This window comes from Lycorma delicatula, chromosome 1, assembly GCF_047948215.1.
Source record: "Lycorma delicatula isolate Av1 chromosome 1, ASM4794821v1, whole genome shotgun sequence".
NCBI lineage: Eukaryota > Metazoa > Arthropoda > Insecta > Hemiptera > Fulgoridae > Lycorma > Lycorma delicatula.
The window spans coordinates 320,731,643-320,755,589 of NC_134455.1; positions in this window are offsets into that span (position 1 = coordinate 320,731,643).

Sequence of the window (23,947 nt, forward strand, 5' to 3'; positions counted from 1 at the left end):
CCTAAGCCTGGTTTGTCGATTTTCGGCTACCGCACCGCACCATCACGGTGGTTCGTCCAGTACGGCGTGAGGCCGCTTCCTTACAACTGTCGGAGTTGGGTCCTCTCGGCAGATGTCCCGAAGATGACTGTGTTCGGACACAGCCGCTCTCCCGAACAGTCTGCGCGCCTGCGCCACCCCCACCTCGGACACGGATTGAAATCTCGCATCAGATCGGAGAGTGGCGTTCCTGACGAACCACGGAGCTCCAAAGATCGTCCGCAACGCGATGTTTTGGACGGCCTCGATCTTCTTTTGAAGCGAGGAGCTCAACACTGCCCCCCATGCCGGGTAAGCATATGTTAGAATCGGCAGTACGTACAGCCGAAAAATGAGGAGCTTAGTTGCCAGTGGGTACGGGCTGGCACTGTTCAGCACTGGGTATAGCGAGGCTCTGGCGGCCTTAGCCCTCCGGGTCGCATAATTTACATGTTCGCCGAAGGTAAGCCGCCCGTCCAACACCACCCCCAGGTACTTAACTGTTTTCTCAAAAGGGATTTTCTCCCCTGAGATTTCCAGCTCTCTGGTCGGTTTACGTGTCTTGCATGTGAACATCACGGCCACCGATTTTTCACCGTTGACCCTGATTCTCCACATGTCGAGCCACGGTTCCACTAAGTCCAGCTGCCTTTGGAGCCTCCGGACCGCGTAATCCACATTTGCGGATTCGTAGAAATATGCCGTGTCGTCTGCGTAAAGGGCCGTTTTGACCCCTTCCGACAGCGGCATATCGTTCACGTACAAAGTGTACAAGAACGGGGAAAGTACTGCTCCTTGGGGAACCCCAGCGGCTATTTCTCTGGTAGAGGAAATCGTTTCCCCTACGCGCACGACAAAATGTCGGTCTAGCAGATATGACCGCATCAGTCTGACATAGCGGTACGGGATCGCCGATCGCGCTAGCTTATAAAGCAGCCCGCTATGCCAAACTTTGTCAAAGGCCTTGGCCACATCCAGAAAAACGGCTGCAGTCACCCGTTTCCTGTTCAGGCCTCCGACAAGGTCGTCTATTATTTTTACCAGTTGGAGGGTGGTTGAGTGACCCTCCCTGAACCCAAATTGCTCGGGCCGCACTTCTCCCTCCATGTATCGCCTCAGTTTTTCGAGAAAAATCCTCTCGAACAACTTAGACAATACCGGTAACAGGGAGATTGGCCTATAATTCCGTGGGAAAAGTAAACTTTTCCCCGGTTTGGGTAAACATACGACTTTGGCCGTTTTCCAACAATTCGGGAAATATCCGACGTACAAAATGGACGTGAATATCACCGAAATTGCTGTAATCACGGAGGCCGGTATGTTCCGGAATGCACGGGCGCTGATCCCGTCGACACCCGGGGCCTTGTCGGGGCTTGTGGCCTTAATGGCTGCGGAAACTTCCGCTTCAGTGACTTGGTCAATCTCTAGAGGGGCGTCCTCCACCTGTGAGAAATAATCTACAAGAAAGGATTCCACCTCGGTTGTGTGCTCGTCGTTCGGGGAGGGAGGGGGGTTTGGAGTGAACTGCTCCTCCAAGGTATCGGCGAATACCTCGGCCCTCTCCGCCTCCGAGTATGCAAGAAAACCTCGCTGCCCCACAACCGGATGGCGAGGCTTCTTCCCTTCTCGCAGTCTCCTGTTCAACCTGAACACCGAGGAGATGTCGTCAGAGACCGAGGCGAGGTATTCGTTCCACGAATCCTCTCGATGGCTTGTCAGCAGTTGTTTTACCCTGTCCGTTTGATTATAAAAGGCCCGCTTATCAGCGGGGGACAGGGTGATTCGATATCTCCTCCTCAGTCGTCGTTTCTCCGTTATGGCTTCGGAGATATGAGGAGGGAGGTCGTTTCGAACAACTGCTCGAGTTTTGGCCGATGAGCTGCCTGCCAGGGCCTCGGAAGACCATTAAATTAAAATAAATTGTTTATATACGTAATCCATTACGTACGTAACAAATATTCGTTATAACACTAGCAGTAGAATAGAATCCATCAAGGAAAGTAGTTTTCTTAGAAATTTTATACTCTCGTATGCATAATGCCGGGGTTTGTTGAGTTTTTCTAAAAGAAAGAATTAAAATGCGCTGTAAATAATAATAATAGCAATGATAAAAATAATAATAATAATAGATGAGAATGGAAAAAAGAAAAATGAAAAATAGTTGTGATAATATTTTAAATTTATACTTATTAATGTAAAAATAAATTTATCTGACAGTTTTTGCATGGTGTGATGTAATTATTCCAATTATAAAATGTATTATTAGATATTGCATAAATGTGCATGCAAGTGCATAATGTTAGAAACCTTTTTTTTTATATTTAACAAACGGGATTGGGAATTAATAAACACGTTTTTAATATAACAAATTTAAATATAAAACACAACCACACCCTTCTAAACTGCTCTGGTATATATGTTTGAATACAGCTACGGATGAATGTACGAGATATACTGTATTTTAAAAATTGGAAAACGTTTCATACTACAAAATTGCGTGTTATTAGACAGTAAAAAAACAAAATTTATTTGTTTATAGGTACAAAAATACTGTTTTACAGAAAGTTTTAAAATCTTATTCTCAATACTGAATTGAAATATAATATTTTAAACAGTAAACTTTTACGAAAATATTACAAATTTTAAATGAATCGTTTTTCCCATAATTACTCGTATTTTTGAGATCAACTAAATTTGCAAAAGTTAAAAAATTCCGCAAGAAATTAAACTAGAACTAGGGAAAATTTCATATAGGGATTTTTTTTTATTGTGTTTTACTTCATAATGCGATCAGTAACGTATTTGAAACTGTACGCGTGAATGAAAACGTGGTGAAACGCGTTGGCGTACGGAATATACTAGAAATGTCATATTTTGTTATGAGAGATTGTTTTCAACCCGATTGCTGTACTTCATAATATTGTTGCTGAATAAGGAAGACAGTGAGTGATGTCCAATAGCTGTTTGTTTTTATCATACAAGTTCAACTATATTTTATAAATGTGCTTTTTTTAAGATAATTTTATAAATTTTTAAATTAAAATATATTTATAAAATAAAATCAATCTTTATTCTGATCGGTAGATACATTATATAGATCGTGTCAACGTAAGATAAATTATAAGTTAAAAACAAATTATAAGATACATATAGATATTTTTAAAGCCGATATTAATTATTTAAATACAAACGCGTAAATAATATTAAGGTAAATGTATTGAATGTAAAAATTAATTCACGATTCAGAAGTTGCTACTGAGAGTTACTTTAAGCACATATTTACGTACACGTTGATGTTTTACAAACGAATTAATTTGATCGTTCCATGAGAACTTGTTACCTAATAAAACATCCTGAGATTTCGCTTTGCGGGCAAAACTAATATCTTACAAAATATAACGATAAATAAATTAACGGTAGAAAATGCAATTAAAAATATTAATGAATATAAACGGTTGAAAAACATTTCATTATTTTATACGTGCCAACTACTACTGGTAGAAGGATTAGGATTAACACTAAGGTTTTTGTAATGGCTAAATAGAGAGCTTTTGCAAGAAAGATAGTATAAATTATGTGTAAATTTTATTGTCATAAATAAATATTTTACTATCTTTTATAAAAAATATATTTGCTTCACAACTTTTAATGTGATATTTATGACGTATGAAGCGGGTGGAAAAAAATGTAGTGATGAAATAAAAGTAAGGTGTACAAATGTTTTACATAGTAGAGAAAATAGTCATAGTTTAGTTTTAATAAAAATCGAAGGCTAGAACACTAAAATATATGTCTATGGTAATTTAAAGTATACATGTTCTAATCCAGAGGTTACAGGTCCAAATCTGGCTTAGTCAGATAAAATTTCAAACCAAAAGTGGATCCCATCCTTAACAACTAATACAACTAAGATAAGTAGATAACTAAACTAATCACACAAATATGGGATGGTCAATTGTTTAATATGTTAGTATCGATTTTTAAACAGAACTGGTATAAAATGTTTTTATTACCAAAAGCTGTGAGTACTATATAACCCTTTGTTACAGATAATTTTTCGTTAATTATAGTAACGGATCTATTGATAAAACATATCTTTTTTGTTATATTTTTTCCATATCTTGATAGATAGAAACACCTTTCTTAAATTTAGAACATGAGTATTGTTACTGTAGAACCCTATGATATATATTTTTAATTCACTTTTCAAGGCAGTTTATTTTCCCATCCAATGATTTTTGAATAAATATTTTTTTTTAAAAATATACCTCAATTAGTGTTTACCTACTTCCCATGATTATAGAGTTCTTTAATCTATTTTAATTTTTTCAAATAATTTTATTCCCAAACTGGCTTTTAAGAATTAAGATAAATTGTTTATCACCCGCTTTATGAAAATTGGTACAAGCATTCTGAATCCACCAGATTGGTCTATTGGTGAACGTGTCTTCCCAAATCAGATGATTTGGAAGTCAAGAGTTCCAGCATTCAAATCCTAGTAAAGTCAGTTAGTTATTTTTATATGGATTTGAATACTAGATTGTGGATACCGGTGTTCTTTGGTGGTTGGTTGGGTTTCAGTTAACCACACATCTCAGGAGTGGTCGAAATGAGACTGTACAAGACTACACTTCATTTACACTCATACATATCATCCTCATTCATCCTTTGAAGCAATACCTGAATGGCAATTTCTGGAGGCTAAACAGGAAAAAGAAAGGAAAGGTACACGCTTTCTGGAATTACAGAGCACAATAAGTATTACTACCGATACTAGAGCATTACTAACCGAATACATTTTTCTCCCTTGGTACATTGGAGGGAAAAACAACTCATTTTTACACAGTATTTTTTGAATAATTCTAAATATTATTTGTATTTATATTTCATTTGTTCGTATGAAGAAAACTAAATGTTTTACAGTCATAAAGAAATATATGGACTGATTAATTCTCCACTGCAAAATATTCTATGTGATAAATGGAAATTACACTCACAAATAATTCTGTTTTCAAAAATAAAATCGTGGAGTATTTTTTAATCCATATCGTTTACTGAAATATATAAATTTTAATAATAAATTAATTTTTTTTTGTCAAAAATATTTTTGAGACATCTTCAGCGACTGAAACAACTTTTAACTGTTCTGTCTTCAGAAGATGTTTATTGTTGATGGATTCTAATTTAGTATAAAATTAAATATTAATTTCTAATTGTTCTACAAAGAGACTTAAAAAAAACAGAAGCATATCTTATCAGATTAGAAAAAAATATAGTCGCATTCATTACCTTCAACCGGTTTGAAACAGATCCTACTCACAAAAATGACTACTGACTGTTGCAAAGTCGATAATAAAGTTACTGCTTTTTTAGAACGAAATCCTTATTATCTATTAATAAGAGAACTAATATTCTGATGTAATAGTAACTAGTAAAAAAGTTAAAAAAATGTATATACTGCATTTTGAGCGATTCATTTACAAAAGCACTTTGGGACATGCAAATACAAAAAACCATTATTGTTGTTTTAGTCTACAAAAGTTTTGAATTTGAATCTTACTTTAGATAATACTCACTAATACTTACCAAATTAACTGTAGATAAGTTTACTAGTCTGAGTTGTTTGTACTACCCGAATGTTTGAAGTTTGTGCATAGTTTGATTAGCGCTCGAAGAATTACTTTTTTGTTTGGAGTATTAAAAGTATATAATATATTATCGCATAAAAAAAGAAATTAACAAATAAATCTAATCCGATTCAAAAATATATTCTTCACAGAATATATTTTTATATACTAATAAGCAAACTTTGAAAAAATTTAAGCAGTTGGCACCCAGAAAGAAAATATTTTCATCCGTTAGGCTTTGCTAGTTTATTTATTCAGAACTGTGTATCACAATTATAAAATATTAAACGATTTTTTCTCAGACCTTCAATAATTTCTAATCTGTAAATACATTTGGTAAAACTGAATTAGTAATTGCTGAAACGACTACATGTGATAGGTGATAAGCTGAAAAACAATGTAATTACGTTGATAAGATCCAATAAATAAGATATTGCACAAAACATTACAAATGATTTGGAGCACTACAATTAAAAAGGCATTTGGCTAATCAGCACCAAGATGGAATTAATAAAAATTCGGAAAATTTTGGAAAACATCTTGTCAAAAAGAAAAATTGGATGTAAATCATGTAATAGAAACAGAAAATGTTTCATAACAAATATGAATTGCAACATGTAGATTGAACATGAAATTATACTGAACACTAAATCTTGTAAATTCAATACATTTACAATTTTTTCCCCTTGTAAGATCCAAATACTTCATTAATTAGAATTTTATTTGGATGTAACTCGAACCAATGAAAATAAGTACCACATATGATATCGTTGAAAAACTCTCAATGAGGGCTTATTACTGCAGTTAAGAAAAAGTCCAAAATTCAATTTTTTTGATTTTGGGATTTTTTGGACACTTTTGGTACCAGTCGATTGCAACAAAAAGGAAGTAAAATTATTATCTTCCAAGTAATATCTCAATTTTTTAAACGACTGTCCAAAAAGGAGTAATGTTTTTAGGGTGTGTATATGTATTTCATTTTTTATATTTGTAAAATCAAGTAACATTTGTAAATAAACCATTATCATAAAAGACGTTGAATAACAACTATCATCTAGCAGTTAGAATCTTAAATTTATACTCGAAAAAAAAGACATTACAATTAAATATCAAACGAAACAATTTATTTCATCATCAAGAAATTATAATAGAACAACTTAAATAGACATATTTCTTGATTTTAGTAAAAGTATTCATTTTACTTTCATTTAGATTATTGAAGTCCTTGAAATAATTCTTGAATTAAGTAAACATCTGAGTAGTTGTCATGGTATAAAATTATAAATAACACTAGATGCGGTAGTAATATATATCTTCGTAGCTCACGATTACCAATTTGAAGTTCTGTAACAGTTCAAGATGTATATATTGAAGATGATAGGGTGAATTTTGTGTTATTAGTCACATATTCCACTATTAATTTTAAATTAAATAGAATCTTAGAAAGGTGAAACTTTAGGAGACATTTTTTTTTACTTTGTCCATATGGACAAAGGAAGTCGTCGATTCCAGTTAAGACTAATTTTAAAAAGTACATTTTGCATAACACTTATCAATTTTTTTTGGTGTTCTTTGTAGAGGCTTTCACGATGCATTTATCTTCCTTTAATTCAACTGAATTATCAAATACCACTATGGTCATGTCGTTACTCAGGGCTGATGAAACAGGTATATCAGAATATGATTCTTCGTTGTTATCTGTTGTTTTCGATGTCTGGACGTGAAATGCATTTTCAAATTTAGTAACTACAATTTCATTTAACTGTTTATCATCATTAAGAGCTTCATCTTTGCATACCAGAAGATCACACCTTTTTAAGTTTCTTATATAAGCTTCTTTGTGTTCTTCATAAATAGTTTTATAATCTTGTTTTATATTATCTAATTGTTTTTTTAATTCGCATTCGTACTGTCTATTCATGTAATCTTCTTTTGCAAAAGCTATCTCCATTTCCTGCTTAAAATTAGCTATCTTTTTTTCATAATCTATCTTCGTTTTGTTATTTGCTCTAATAGAATCTAAATGTTGTACCTGTAGATCACGTTTCAGATTTTCATTTTCTCTTCTGAGAAATGCATTAGTGTATTCTTGTTTTTTGTATAATTCGTTGAAATATTCTAGCTTAGCCTTTACTTCATCATAATCTTCACTTAATTTTTCCATTCTTTTATTATTTTTTTTCATGACCTCCTCCTGTAGCACGTACTTTTCGTTTGCTTCACATAATTTAGTTGTTAGTAATTTTATGTCTTCTTGGAATCGACGATTTTTTTCATTTAAATCTTTTATAATATTGGTATTCGATTCTTGAATCTGATTTAATTCAAGTTTTTCAGTTTTCAACCTCTTTATAATGGTGTCTCTGATATATATCTCTTGAATTATATTATACGTCTCCCCGTTAATTTCTATGATTCCTTTAAATATTTCATTTGATTCACTTTTATTATTTTGCGACATTTTTCTTTAAACCTCTATAAAAATTCTTCTTATAGCTATGAGTACCAAAAATATAATGAATTAGGTAAAGTAAACAATTCAAATATAAAATAATTCTGTTGCACGGCAACAAACTTTGAGAATAATAATAAAGTAGATAGAATAATTCATTGTTAACTTCCGTTGGATGCATTATATTAAGAATTCTTTTTTACCTTTAATTACGTGATGTTTTTATTAGTACTGCGTGGTTAGTTGATTGATGCGATGCCATCTACTGAGGCGGTTAATGCTGACCTTTAGAACGTGTGCTTTTGGAATCGTAGTGAGTGGCTGACCTATTTGAAAATGCCTAGTTTAAGGAGACACGTCTGAAGAATCAGAAGAAAGGTAAGTTAACGGACAGGAGTTTAAACAACTTTCTGTTCTACATAAAATCGTGAATGTCAGTGACGCCTTACTAATTGTTCTTACAAGAGATGCTTTACAGATTTTACTCCGGCTTCCCATAGTCCTCTGAAACGAGAAGATCTGAGAGGAATGAATTTCTAGGTAATATTGTCTTCAGCGAGGGTATCAAGTATCGTTTCAAGATGAGCTATTGATGATAAAAGTTGGTTTAATTCGTTTGAGGTTCGAACGAAATTCTTTGCGTTGTCGCTGAACATTTTAGAGCATTTTCCTCTCTGTGAAATAATGCTTGTGGTTTCAAATGTAACTGTTTAATGTGCTCATTTTGAGTTGTAATGGCTGAATAGATTACAACTGAACATTAAGAAGACGAAACATATGGTAATAGTTGACATTGAATCCATGATGATAGTCTTTTACTGATGCTACTAGTATGATAATTGGGACCAATCCCAATGTAATATATTGTTAACAGGACCAGTATAATGCACCAAGGTAACGGAACCCTTCCAATCAAAAAGAAAGAATGAGAAATTAATAATGAAAAGAATCCAGAAGGAACTAAAAGGAATCCTAAAGGAATCTAAAAGGGAAGCAGGTGTTGTCTGACGAGAAGGATTATCGGAACAGAATAAGAATTTATGGGAAAACGTAAAGGCGCGGACGATAAAGTTATTTCGCTTCAACAATTAAGGGATGAGGCGGGTACTGATTCTGTAGGCCAGGGTATATAAATACTTCCAGGACCCGCGGGAACGGGCAGTTGTTAAGCGAGAAATTCTGCCAGGCCATGTTTGGCATAGTCGCGATAACAGTGAGTAGTTCTGTTTGTAGTTCTGCGAGGCCGTGTTCAACGCGGTTGCGGTGACGGTGGTATCAGTAAGCGCGTTTTAACAACGAGTGAGGAATACGTCACAAGCATTCCAGTGTGGACAGCGATTGAATGCGGGATTTGGTGACTTATTAGTAAACTCACAGTATTATATTCATTCATAAATTGTGTAGGGTAGTTTCATTTTAAGCAGTAAAAGTAATAATAATTGCAGAGAATTGAATTGTATGAACTTTAAACTTTTCTAAGGCTATCTTGTTGTCAATACAATATCAGGTTTTAGCGGTCATTATAACGTTTTTAGTAGATTATATTGTAATCTGGTTTTTATAATTTAACTATCTTTAAACAAATCTTATCCTTATTTGAATTACTATTTTGTACGTCCTTTATTCATTATTATTATTATTATTTATTTTATTTAATGTTTTTGGAGTAATAAATTGCAGTAATGAGAAATTTTTGTTAATCTCTCAATAGAGAGATTAACAAAGTAAATTAAAGAGATTAACAAAGTATTGAGAGATTAACCATGATATTTCATGGTCGAGCTGCGAACACGCGACAACATAAATCCGAAATTTTGTGCCGGTTCTGTCCGCTTGCAACAACTTCACACGAAACCAACCGATCGTTTGCTTTCAAATTTTCAGGATACATTCTTGTTATCCTAGGGAAGCCATAGATTGAGGTCGTAGCCCGCTTGCAGGTGATGTTCTGAATTTTTTCTTCTTGGACGACCTAATACAGATTTTAATTTCATTTTTCGATGTAAAAAATAATGGAGTATGCGTTTTATAGTATATCCGATTTTCAGCTCTCTACCATGACTCCTTCCCGAAATATAGATATTCTAATGTAATATAAAGAGGAACTAAGAGTTCATCTATAGTAGAAGCGTATCAGAACTTCTATATCAAGAACGAAGGAAACGTTGGAGAAAAGATAGCGATTTAGGCTTTAATTGTTATTTATCAGTATTATTCTCCTAACAACTATGAGAATAACGAACGTAGCAGAGGTCGAGGAGGCGGAGCCCCCAGGCTAGACTATTATCTACTTATTAGTAAACAAACCAAATTAACTTTTTTGCAAATGCAACCAGAATTTCAGTTTTAGTTTTAAATTAGTCTCATCAGAAGCATCAGAGAATTAAGGCTTTTTGAAATGAGGTTTACCGACAATTTTTTGAAGTTTAGTCACACAAAGTAAGGATCGCGATGAGGGTGTATTTAGTAGCGGAAAATTAGTTAAGATTATTACAAGGAACAAAGTTGGAAAACTTTGAAGATATGATAAAATATCCATGGACATTCAATGTCTAGTACTTTAAGGAAAATCATTGGAAACCGACACGATTAGATTGAAGGAGAATTACACGATTGAAATATTTTTCCACGGTAAAGTAACTGTTTATTTCAGTTTGCTATAATCAAAGGTATAATTGTCAGACGGTTGCCGTTGTTCGTTAACGAACTTAAAAAAAAAGAAGTTCGATACTTTTACTTGCTACACAATTCTGGAATGGATGAGTGTTTTAAATTAAGTAAGCTCGAGTCTAGCCTGACGTAATTGTTAGTGACCTGAGGATTGTTTCAGCATATATCGGACTAAGTTGGTCAATACAAAACGGGTGATTAGTAATGTCGTTTTATCATCCTCGGTAAAGAAATTCAGAGTTCACATATTACGGGAAGGTAGGATTATTGTCCAGTACCTGGAGAGAGGGAATTTGCTGAGGGTGATTATTTGTTTCATTTTGTAAGAAAAAGATCTACTCCCGCGTGGATAGATCGCGCTTTATTTTTATCCACCCTTTTCCCTCACCCACGCTACTTTTAAATTTTTACTAGATTTTCATACGATCCAACGACTCTCTCTGTATTATGAATCTGAGAACATATTTGAAATACAAAATCATTATTATTTGGGTGGTAAAGCCGAGAATTATTTTATCATAAACCCAGATGGTTTGTAAAATGTTAAAAAAAGATTACTTAAGTTCAAAAAGTTCTTAAAACGAATTATTATTTTTATACATATTTTGAAGTCCCTTTTGTTTAAAAACTACCATAATCACGGTTAAGAAATTTTATATATATGCATTTATAAATGCATTATCCCGTTTTTCTTTATACATTAGAAACATTTTAAACTGCAATGAAGGTTAGTATTGTAGCTTCTGTATTGGGTATCTGAATAATTAGTCATTGTGAATGTTTTTTTATTTCATAAACCAATAATGCTCTCTAAAGATTAGTTAGAACTAGAATTAAATGTAAAACATTATTTACTTATATAAATTTTTCAATAGCTTTCTTTAATTAATGTACCAAAATTTTGCAAATTACTGACGTTTAATTGACGTAACTTCGAGTTTGATGTGACAGATTAGTTAGAAAATTTATAAAAATAAAAACAAACAACGTCAACCACAGAAAAGATTTACTTCTAAATAGACTGAAATGTTATAGTAACAAACTGTACATGAAAAATATAGCTGCTACAAAACGTTAGTAATAATTCTAGTTGCATTACAACGCGATAGCGGATCAGTGGCGATTGGACGATCAATTGCTTAGTGAAATAAATTTGAACTAAATTTTTAGAACGTTCTACACTTTTCTCTTTCTTTTTCATCTTAAATGCTCACTCGGGGAGTAATTCCCTATCTAGCAATACCACATTTATGAGAGCTTGTGTTGATAGCGTCTTATAAATCATTCAAAACCATCGTCGTCTCTTAGCGTATTATATGTAGAGATGACCTTTTTATTAAAAAAATGAGTTTTAGGGATGTTAATTTGTAATTTGAAAAAAAAAATAAGAGCAATATCATTGGAAATACGTTTTGAAAAAATTTAAATAAGAATTTAACACCAACCTAAAAATTCTATTTTTATAAAATTTTCTAATTTTTTTTTTACAGTGTTAGGCTTGTAATTCTTATTTATTTCTTCTTATAGCGGAATAAGAAGAATATTTATTTTCTATATTTGTCAAAAGGAATAATAAATATTTATAAATTGACTTGAAATAATTTAAAAACTGTTTTTCTGTATTAAATAACGGTATCAAAATGCAAATTTAGTTTTCAATTATATTCACAAAGATAATAATCATTTTTAACATTTTTAAATTAAACATTTGTCTTTTAAATTATTATTTTTCTCTGTAAAACAATCCAAAATATTATCTTTTAAGGGATTTTCCGGTCTTTTTCTATTTATAACTAATGTCAGAGACTAGTACTTTAGCACACGATTACTAATTCATTTCAGTAATTTATAGTTACTGAATTTCATTAGATTTAATAAATTCATTATAAGCAGACTTTTTGTATTACTACTTTTTTCTTTTAACAAAACAATTAAAACATCAACTAACCCTCGTAAGGTAAAAATGATGATATTTATCCTTATAGCAATAGAAAAATAAAAATTTTAAAATCATGGCATATGCCTGGAACGTTTGCTAACATCGTAACCAGGTTTTTATGAAAAAAACCAGTATCATGGGGATTCATTCTAGATAAATTTATAATGGATATCGTAGTAACTACAATTATATCATGGTTAAGCCCTCACTCAAATTGAAAAACACGGTGAAAGAAAAAAACCGTCACATTTTCCATTATTGTATTACGACCATCATTATTTTTCTCTAACCATTAGGAAAATTATTTACAATTTTAATAAATCATTGAAATTAATTTAACTATTTAATGTTACCGAAAGATAAAGAAAAACGTGATTTAATAGGATGATCGTGTAATCATAACTTCCCTGTATTAATAATCTACATAAAAAAAAACTATTTTTATTTTCCTGAGATATGATCTGCGATCTTTGTAACGGAACGGAACGCAAGGATATCGGGGGATACATATTCCCAACTAAACACAGAACCTGGACAACAGCCCCTTGCTGCTGGGTCTTTCTTAATATGGAGCGGGTATTTGTTTGTTTAATGTCGGTTATATAGTGATTTTTTTTAAAGAAGGATATGGGGATTTCGTTCCGATCCTTACACATCAATTGCGATCTTGGATATTTTGCAGTAGACGCCGCCATTTCTGAACACATTTTGATTAAAATTATTAATTCAATACTAACCGATTGAAGTTTATTGTTTCGTTAAGATAACATAACCGGACTCTCTGTAATAACCACAATATCGTATTCGGAGTTACGTGTGGGGCAAAGGTCAAACGACAAAAACATTAGAAGATTGTGTATATCGTGCCGTACTATCAGGGACAGCAATAATGTCAGATCGCTAGAAATCATATTCCAATGTCGCTCCATTGATTAAGTTATACTCACTTCGCTGTAAACAATTTTGTAGACCCTCCTCAGGGCTCACACGGAAAAGTGGAGAGTATGTGGGCATCACACAGAAATAAGTGTGAATCTGAACAAGCAGAGACATCCTCGACTTTTTATCTTTACCTTTGGTAAAGCCACCATCGTGAGAACGATTTGTTAGTCGAAATACTGGAAGACAACCATCCACGCTGGTCAGGTGAATTAACCCGGTTGGTCTAGTGGTTAACGCGTCTTCCCAAATCATCTGATTTGGAAGTCGAGAGTTACAGCGTTCAAGTCCCAGTAAAGCCAGTTATTTTTACACGGATTTGAAAGTAGATCGTGGATACCGGTGTTCTTTGGCGGTTGGGTTTCAATTAACCACACATCTCAGGAACGGTCGAACTGAGAATGTACAAGACTACACTTCATTTACACTCATACATATCATCCTCATTCATCCTCTGAAGAATTATCTAAACGGTAGTTACCAGAGGCTAATTAGGAAAAAGAAAGAAAAAGTACAGGTCAGGTGTCCACTGATACCGGATTCCTATTCCGGTACTGCTTTTTGAGAGAAATAAAAAATTGATTTTTCACATAAAATTTATTTTTATTTAAAGTCTGGCCTATGTTTTATTTTAACATAAAAAATAAAACCTAAATTATAAAAATCAGACCGCACGAAAATGATCGTTGCTTTTGGATATTCGTAGGCAAACGGCGAAACCCACCCGGGTTGGTCTAGTGGTGAATTCGTCATCAAAAATCAGCTGATTTCGAAGTCGACAGTTCTATGGTTCGAATCCTAGTAAAAGCAGTCACTTTTATATGGATTTGAATACTAGTTCCTGGATACCGGTGTTCTTTGGCGGTTGAGTTTAAATCAACCACACTTCTCAGGAATGGTCGACCTGATACTGTAGACTACACTTCATTTATATTCATACATGATTATGTTTTCCAATTATCATTCATTTTTTATGTTTATGACGCATGTAAAAACATCTAAGAAACAAGTTTTACTAATTAGAATTACTCTGAAAATATTGATGTTAATTGTGTAACCATTCAATAAGTTGAACAAAATGAAAGTGTCACTTTTACAGCTAAATACGGCATGCTAATAACGCCAAGTACATTTACCTTGATAAAAAAAAAAAAAAAAAATAGAAATCCACTTGAATCCTCATTATCGTTAGAAAACTTGGCATGAAAATACTTACAATTCTCGAAAAAAAATGGTAATATCATTTTTCGAAATGACTTTTGTCATGAAACATGTTTATGTTTCCATAAACATTGCGGTTATAATATCTAATAAGCGTGAAGTTACTAACATTTAATTAAATTATCTAAAAAAAAAAAATTAAATTATCTAAGGAGGAGAACGGATGATTCCTGCTGCCTTACTGCAGCGTCCCGGGTACTCCAGAACACGTGGTGTTCTGGTACCCAAAGTGGAATGAATACCGCCTAGCTTGCTCGGCGATTACCGGACCGCTCAACGTGTAGAACATCATCGCCACCATGTTGCGGAGCTCCAAGAGTTTTGATACTATTGCAGGGTTTGTGGCGATGGTTCTTTAGGAGAAGGATCGGGGAACTCGGGGATAAGAGACAGCCCTCTGGGGAGCTGCCGTTCGCACGTGCTTGCACGAGTGGGCAGTAGCGATGAGGTAAAGGGATTCTCGCACCTCCAAGCGAAAAAGACACAGTCCCGACGGAGATGCCCCGCTCGGGTACCCCCGTTGGAAGCATTGGCATAGAGTCCCGGCTCATGGAGTGGGGACCCAGGGACAGCATAGCCGGGCCTGGTGGATCCTACTCTGGGGGTTTAAGGCGGGCGCAAAGTGAGATCCGACCGGCGGACCGTTAGAGTAAAGGACACTTCCCTGGGCTGTATAATACTTAACTGCAGAATCCGGCCCGGGGAAGAAGAAGAAATCGAATAAATTGTAATAATGGAAAGATAAAATTATTAGTAGAAGGGTTAAATTATGGAAGGGTCTTAAAAGTGATGGGCTCTTTAATTGAAGAATAACCAACAACAAACATATTCATCGGTGAAAAATAATAGCAATACCGTTTTCAGGTTGTTTGCTAAACGAATACCTTTGAAGTTATAGTAACGAAACCATATTTACTCTTTTAAAACTTTTTACATGTAATATTAAATTTTTTAATTAAATACGAAGATAAAAATTATTCTGTTGAGAATGATTTTTTTCATATTAAATATGACACAATAAATTTGAATTGAAATATTTTAATTGAAAAGTTTATTCAATAAAATTTCATTTCAATATATAGTAACATGATAATAAAAATTTTTAAAGTAAATAACAATAGCATACATTTATATATTTGATGAAGAGAAAAAATACATTGAAAAGTCTAAATAAAAGATAGAAAAAAAAATTAATAAATCAAAACCTTTACAAAAAAGCATCAAACTCGATACTAAATAACTACTTAAATAATTATTCGGAAATTAAAGTTTAAAATTCAAAAAATTCTCTTTAAAATAAAATCATAAATAATTTGAAGATATCAAATAGTAAATTAATATTCTTTCTTGAAAACGTTTTACAGTTTCAATAATTAACTGAATTTAAATAATTTAACTTAAATACAAATAAATGATAAAAAACATCCGTAAACATAATTATATATCATTTACCTACGTTAAGGTATTCTTAATTATGTTAAGATGAAAGTAGGTAAAAAAAAAAAAAACTGTACTGTATTTAGTAGAATTTTTAACTAACATTAAGGCGCAGATGTAACAGGCAATACAATGTTCTAAAAAGCGAACTAACTTGTAATGGAGGTATAACCATTTAAAAATATTATTACTCGTATACGTAATTAGGAACCACTTAGAAAAACGAATATCATTTTTTAATGATATTTATTTTCATAAAATTATCGTTCGCATAAGAAGTTCTTCTGCAGGTTCTATTGTAAATTATTTCAAGACATAATTTAAATGGAAGATTTATTTTTTGTTTTCTATTGTTTTTTTTTTTTAATACAGTTTTATTTACAAAAGGTTTACTAAATAACAAACTACGTAAGTAAACTGTACAGAGGAATAATAACGTGAAAAAGAAGTATCTAGTGATACGTCTCAAGACAGTACAATAAAAGTCTGAATAAAGTACAATTCAACCACAAGGGTAAGGAATAAAAATGTAACTAACAAGTTCACATAATTCAACAAGTAATTAAAGAGAGCAACGAGAAAAAGTCAAAATCATGAAACAAAATAATTCAGTAAACTTAAACAATTCATAAACAACGTAACAAAAGAAATCATATTAACGAAACTAAAATTATCTATAAACAAAAACCTGCAAAATTTGGCAAAAAAAGGATTTTTTAAAAATAAATGTGTTAAAAAAACATTCTTTATACATTATCAACAAAAATACAATTATTTTTTTTTTTCGTAATTATTTCTTATTATAATGTAAATTATTTAAATTGCGTAATCTTATTCAAAATATTTTCTCATGAAAATTGAAGAAAAATAGCTGGAAAACTATAAGTAAAGATAAAAAAATGCATAATTTTGTGTTCCGAAGAAATAATCGGTAGTATTCTATAAACATTTCTTTTTTTAATTTTTCATTAAATTTGTAATCTGGATATTCCATTTTCTGAAAACGGTTTTGGCATAATATTATTTTATTTTCAATTAGATTCAAAACATGAACATAGGGGCAAACTTTTCCTATCGTAGATTCCTAAGCGTGCCTCAACATACTAAAAGACGAGAACCTTACCAAAAAAAACATATAAACCAAAAAAAATTTGAGATATCTGGTAGATCTAGTAAGACGGATTACTCTATATCCAGGTAAACGTGTCGTAGACCCGTTTTTTTGGTTAACTAATTAAATATTGAATTTATCGAAAAATGCTACAAACAAAAATTGTAGAAAGGAAAATTTTACATAAAAAACTTCTTGTAAAATTTTCATGAGATCATAAATAAACGTGGAAATGATCTGTTACAAGAAAAAAACTGATTTTTATTATAAAAAATTAAATTCTTTGAAAATTAAAAAAAAATAATGAAATTGAAAGTTGACTGACAATCAATAAAATACATACGTCTGGATAACTTTACCAAGTTTAACATAAAATCAGTGATTTTTTCCATTTTAAAAACATTTATTTATATTGTTATTTTCACTGTTTGGTGTGAAGTGACGCATTTTATAAATATCACGCTCACAAATCTAAGTCAAAATTATAATTTGCGTAAAACTGATATTACCATGTAAAAATTGAATAACATAAGAAAGAAGCCGTAATAAGAAAGGGAGTCCGACAAAAATGTTCCCAATCTCCGTTACTTTTTAATCTTTACATAGAACTAGCAATTAATGATGTTAAAGAACAATTTAGATCCGTAGTAACAGTACAAGGTGAAAAGATAAAGGTGCTACGATTTGCTGATGATATTGTAATTATAGCTGAGAGTAAAAAAAGATTTAGAAGGAACAATGAACGGCATGGATGAAGTCCTACGCATGAACTACCGTACGAAAATAAACAAGAACAAAACGAAAATAATGAAATTTAGTAGAAATAATGAAAATAGGAATAGAAATGATTATGGTGGTAGATATTGATATTTGGGAAGTAGAATTACTAAAGATGGACGAAGCAGGAGCGAGATAAAATGCCGAGTAGCACAGGCGAGCTTTCAGTCAGAAATATAATTTGTTAACATTAAAAATTAATTTAAATGTCAGGAAAATATTTCTGAAAGTACATGTTTGGAGCGTTGCTTTATGTGGAAGTGAAACTTGGACGATCGGAGTACCTGAGAAGAAAAGATTAGAAGCTTTTGAAATAGATGAAGAAAGAAGCATTTGGAAAAAATATACTTAAAACAAGAGACAGACCACATATTAAGGCATCCTGGAATAGTCGCTTTAATATTAGAGGGTCAGGTAGAAGGAAAAACTTATGCAGGGGGACAACGATTGGAATATGTAAAACAAATTTTTAGGGATGTAGGATGTAGGAAGTATACCGAAATGAAACGACTAGCACTAGAAAGGGAATCATGGAGAGCTGCATGAAACCAGTCAAATGACTGAAGACAAAAAAAAACCATGTAAAATTAAGTATTTATCCCTAACTACTGCTGTTTAATATTACATTTCGTAAAATTTAGTAAGTTATGATTAGTTTTTTGAACTTGATGAAAGTTCCAAAATACATTTTTTGAAACATATGATTTTAAAATTAATAATATTTAAAAAAAAAACAATATATTTAGCTACGAAATTCTTATATTAATAATAATCACCTTACAAATATATTCGCAAGTTGTTTTTCAATTTTTGAAATTTGGTTTTTTATTTGCAGCCTTTGGTAAACAGATTTGAAAAAACTTCGATCTGACAACATTATAATATATGTTATTCTGAAATGTAGCAAATTATTTCAAATATACCAAAAGTTATTCCTTTAGTATCATTATCGATGAAATTTTAATTTTTAAAAAATCAAAAGTTATAGGTATTTTTTCATTACACAGTGTTGAAACGGTGCCGCCGGCTATCTCGTATCTCTCCGTATCGGCAGTATATTATAGAGAGCGCAATTTTTATTGGGCTAGTGCGTTTATTTTTGATCTGACCGGAATGTGTTCGTAAACTCTTTTGTGTAGAATTTCCGCTCTACATTTCTGACAAGAATGATTTTTTCTGTAAAATCAATATTTAACGACATACAGCCAAAACAGTGGAAAAAACTCGATCCTTAAATTTTGTTTATAAACAAATATCAGAATGGTACTGAGGCTGTCGATTTTCAGTATGTTAATTGAGGCATGCTTAGAGACATTGGCCACCTACTCTGAACGACAGGAAAATTTTGCCCTTATAAACATGTTTTGAATCTATACCGTGTACGTTGCAATCTGTTCCACTAGTGAGCAATAAGAACCCTCCCGATGATATATCGGTCCAGTGAGATGATACGTACGATATGAAATAAGTGTAGTCTTGTACAGATTCGGGTTATCAATTCCTGAGACGTGTGGTTAATTGAAATCCGACCACTAAAGTACACCGGTGACCACTGCCTAGTATTCACATCCTCAAAAACAAATAATTTTATACAGCGTTTTTATATTTTACATTTTAAGTAAAAAAATTAAACGGATATTAAAAACATTTTGACCACAACTTCAAAAACTTGAAAAAATTTAAAGAATGTATTATATTTTTATTTTTTAGCCAATTTATTTTTTTAAATTTTACTGTATTAATAATTAGGATATAAAAGTATAAATCTTTTGTCTTTACTTAGTTAAAAATATTAACAAAAATTCGATTTCTGAATATCTAAATACTTCTCATAAATAGTTAATTGTACTGCTAAAGGGGAATTATTTTAAAAGTAATTTTTATATTTTGAATGTGTGCATGTAGTGGGTGTGGACAAGGGCTCATACGAATGTACAAAATGCGTAATAGATTGATGACAATAATGTTTCAATGGAACAATAAATGATTGTGGAAAGTATCAAATCCTTTTAGACAGAGAATAAAGTGTCAATTTATTAAATGGGATAACACGAAGTTTCTTTAGTGAAGTGACCAGAATAGAAAATTTAATAGGAAATAAGAAATGTTTGTCTGTTCCATCGAATTGTTCAAATTCATCTCTGTAATGATGATATCAACGCATAAAGGAAACCAAGACAAAAAAAACAAAAAAACAAAACAAAATAAAAAGGACAACCAACTACTGAACAACTTAATTAGAAAAAGAAGTAATTATGTTAAATATTTATTCATATTATAAAATATTGGGGAGGTATAACCTACATTATTAAGCCGTTATTTGTAATCCAAAAACATATTGTGAGGTTGATTGCTAATGAGTCTAAATTAAATTCATCGTTACCTATTTTTAGGAAATCAAAAATTTATATTATCTATTAAACAACTGTTATTAGATTAATAAATAAATAACTTCTATTTAATAACTGGAAGTATTGAAAGAAACAATAATATCGTACATCCGGTAGAAATAAGGGGAAAATTATTGTTCCCTTCCCAAAAAATGAAACTCTCAAAAGATCGTATGATTAAATGGCTTCTAAGATTTATAGCTTAATATTTGATGAAATCAGGGAAGCTGATTATTCTGCGATAAAAAGATCTCATATAAATAAAATATTTGAGATAGATGACGCAGACCGTTTCTTCCTCTCGATTAACCAATTGCCATGTTTATAAGGTTTGACGGTTTGTGACTTTATTACAGGATTACTTCTTCGAGTTGTGTGTCTAAATACTCCGGCTTTTTATGTTCAATGAATGTGATATACAACTAGTCTGATGATATCATCGTGATATCATATTTGTCTTCTATATTTGAATGTTTAATTGTTTGAATTTGATTACAGTAATGAGCATCAATTGAGTGAATTTCTATGTTTCTTTAATGGGAAATGTAACGTTGTACGACAAATTTATGTGATACCATGTGTCGCCTCTTGTAAATTAGTATTAAATTAATGTTTTATTTTTGCTCTTATATTTATTAATTGTATTGCTAGTAATCTCTGAAACAGAGTTACCGCTAAAGACAACTAATTTCCAATCATTTGGAGTGTGGTCTAAACTGTATTATTAAGAAATCAAGATTAATTTTCATTGTAAGATAGAATATAAATTAGGGATTGTAATATTTGATGTAATTGAAAATAAAATTATTATTACACATTTTTTATGACAAGAACATTTTATGATATATTTTACTATAAATATAATTAATTTCTTAAGGTAATGATCGTTTAAATATAAAAGCCACCAGGCAGTATATTTCTATAATAAAAAAAAAAAAACTGCTTTAGCAAGGATCAATCAGCAACTTGTCTCCGCATTAGAATAAGACTTTTTTAAAACAATCAATACATTCTAAGGTGTATACGTACGTATATATATATATATAAAATCTAGACGAAATTTGGATATATATTGTTCCGATACGAATAATGTCATGCAATTAAAAAAATCTGATGTGGACACCAAATGACAAGGAAGTCATGTGGTGTCTATTAAATTACATATACACTTTTTTTTTTAGATAAAAAGTACGTAAAATTTTACTTAATTAATAATTTCTGATATTTTTTACTGTTATAATTTCTTTTTTTGCTCAATAACAATTTATAATTACAATCGGCTCTCCTGCGGAGCCGTACGTAAGTTTCCTGACAAAATCACGTGATAAGAGGTCCTTAAGGAACCCCCAAAATAAATAATACACAATAAATAGTTGCAAGCAAACTGAAAGTCAAATATGAAATTTCAAGCTCAGTCATAAATCACAAATCATTAATTTCAGCACCATATAGTCCACAAAACAAACATTAATAACAAATAAAAAAGAAAACGAAAGAGAAGTAACAAGAAATTAGATACGATACCACTAAACTTGACGGTGTTAGATTCCAAACTGTTACGCAGACTCTAAGTCGAGTGCATGAGCTCGTTTCAACCGTCGGACGTCTCTGCTGTTATCGAGTAGATTAATTGCAAAGTGGTTTACATGATTCTCAAGCCTATGCAGGTATTTGACATTGCGCTGTTGTGCAGTCTCACGAACCGATGGGAGCTCCAGATAATCGTGAATCTCATCATTCCACGTGAACCACGGAGCTTTGGCAATTACCCTCGCTACTTTGTTCTGAAATCGTTGTATAATTTCCACATTACTAGTACTAGCCGTTCCCCAATTCTACACCGTACGTCCAGATTGAGCGCAGGCTAGCCTTATAAATTAATATCTTATTGGATAACGTGAGGCCATTATAACAATAATTCAATTATTGTTATAATTGAATTATTTATTGTAAATTTTTTTTACAATCGGAGGTTAAGTATTTCATTAATTAAAATATTATTTGGGTATAACTCTGGGACCGATGAAAATACGTACCATTTATGATATATCGTTGAAAAGCTCTCAATGACGGCTTATTACTGCAGTTAAGAAAAAGTCTAAAATCCAAAATTTTGGGCTTTTTGGATACTTCTGATCCAGTCGATTGCAATGAAAAAGGTAGGTGTACAACTAGATGTTATAGCAGTCCTAAATACAAAATTTCAACATCCTAAGGCTAATAGTTTTTGAGTTATGCGAGGTACATATATAAGTACAGACGTCACGCCGACACTAATCAAAATGGATTCAGGGATGGTGAAAATGGATATTTCCGTAGAAATCTGAAAATCGAAATTTTTCGGGATCACAATACTCCTTTACTTCGTACAAGGAAATAAAAAATGAGTGATTAAAACATCATTATACATGATTACGAAGACTATAAACTAGGCTACTACCGCTAAAACGTATAAAGTAAAATTAGAATTAAAAGTGGAAATAAAAATTAAAACTAATTATTCTATCAAGAATTGTACATTTAAGATAATCGATATGCAAAATCAAATGCTAACACCTAGTTTAATACTTATGTCTTTTCTCTATCTAATTTAATTTAATATGCAGCATAAATATAATAATAATAACAAATAATTGAAGAATACAATTAATTACATTGACATTGTATAATCATAAAAAAAGATTTTAATTACAATTGATAGAACAGTTTGTCAGATTGTCAAATATAATCGCGAATACCTCTTGTATGTCCGTATTTGTTTTTTTATTTATTATATTACATATATGTGTGATTATCATTACCGTGTTGATTAAACGAACGACGAATAAACGAGTTTTACTGTACTTGCTAAATATATGTTAACTGTAATATCTGATTCATATATTCTCTCGTGTTTTCATTTTATTACATTCAATGTTACCGAACCTTCTCTGTGAATTTATATGAAAAAAAATTTGATTTACATTATATCGTGATTAACATTTTCAGAAAATTAAAAAAAATTCTGAAAACATTTGATCTATGGTATAATAAACGGTAGAGTTTGAAAAGTACTTTAATGAATTTTCTCGTTAATCAAAACAACTATTCTGTGAGATAATTGGGAGAAGTATTTTTCATAAAAATAAATTCTTCACTATAAAATACGTACAGTTTTAAACTTAAGAAGAGATATAAGAAATACAAATAATTTTCTACTAGATTCTATACAAATTACATTTAAGTTGATCAATGATAGAATTAAAATATTTAAACAGAACGCGTTTATTTCATTTAAAAACAAATTGGAGAATTTCATTTATAACGTTTAATATCAAAGGTGTCGTTAAAATATATTTATATTTATTTAGAAATAATAAATAACCA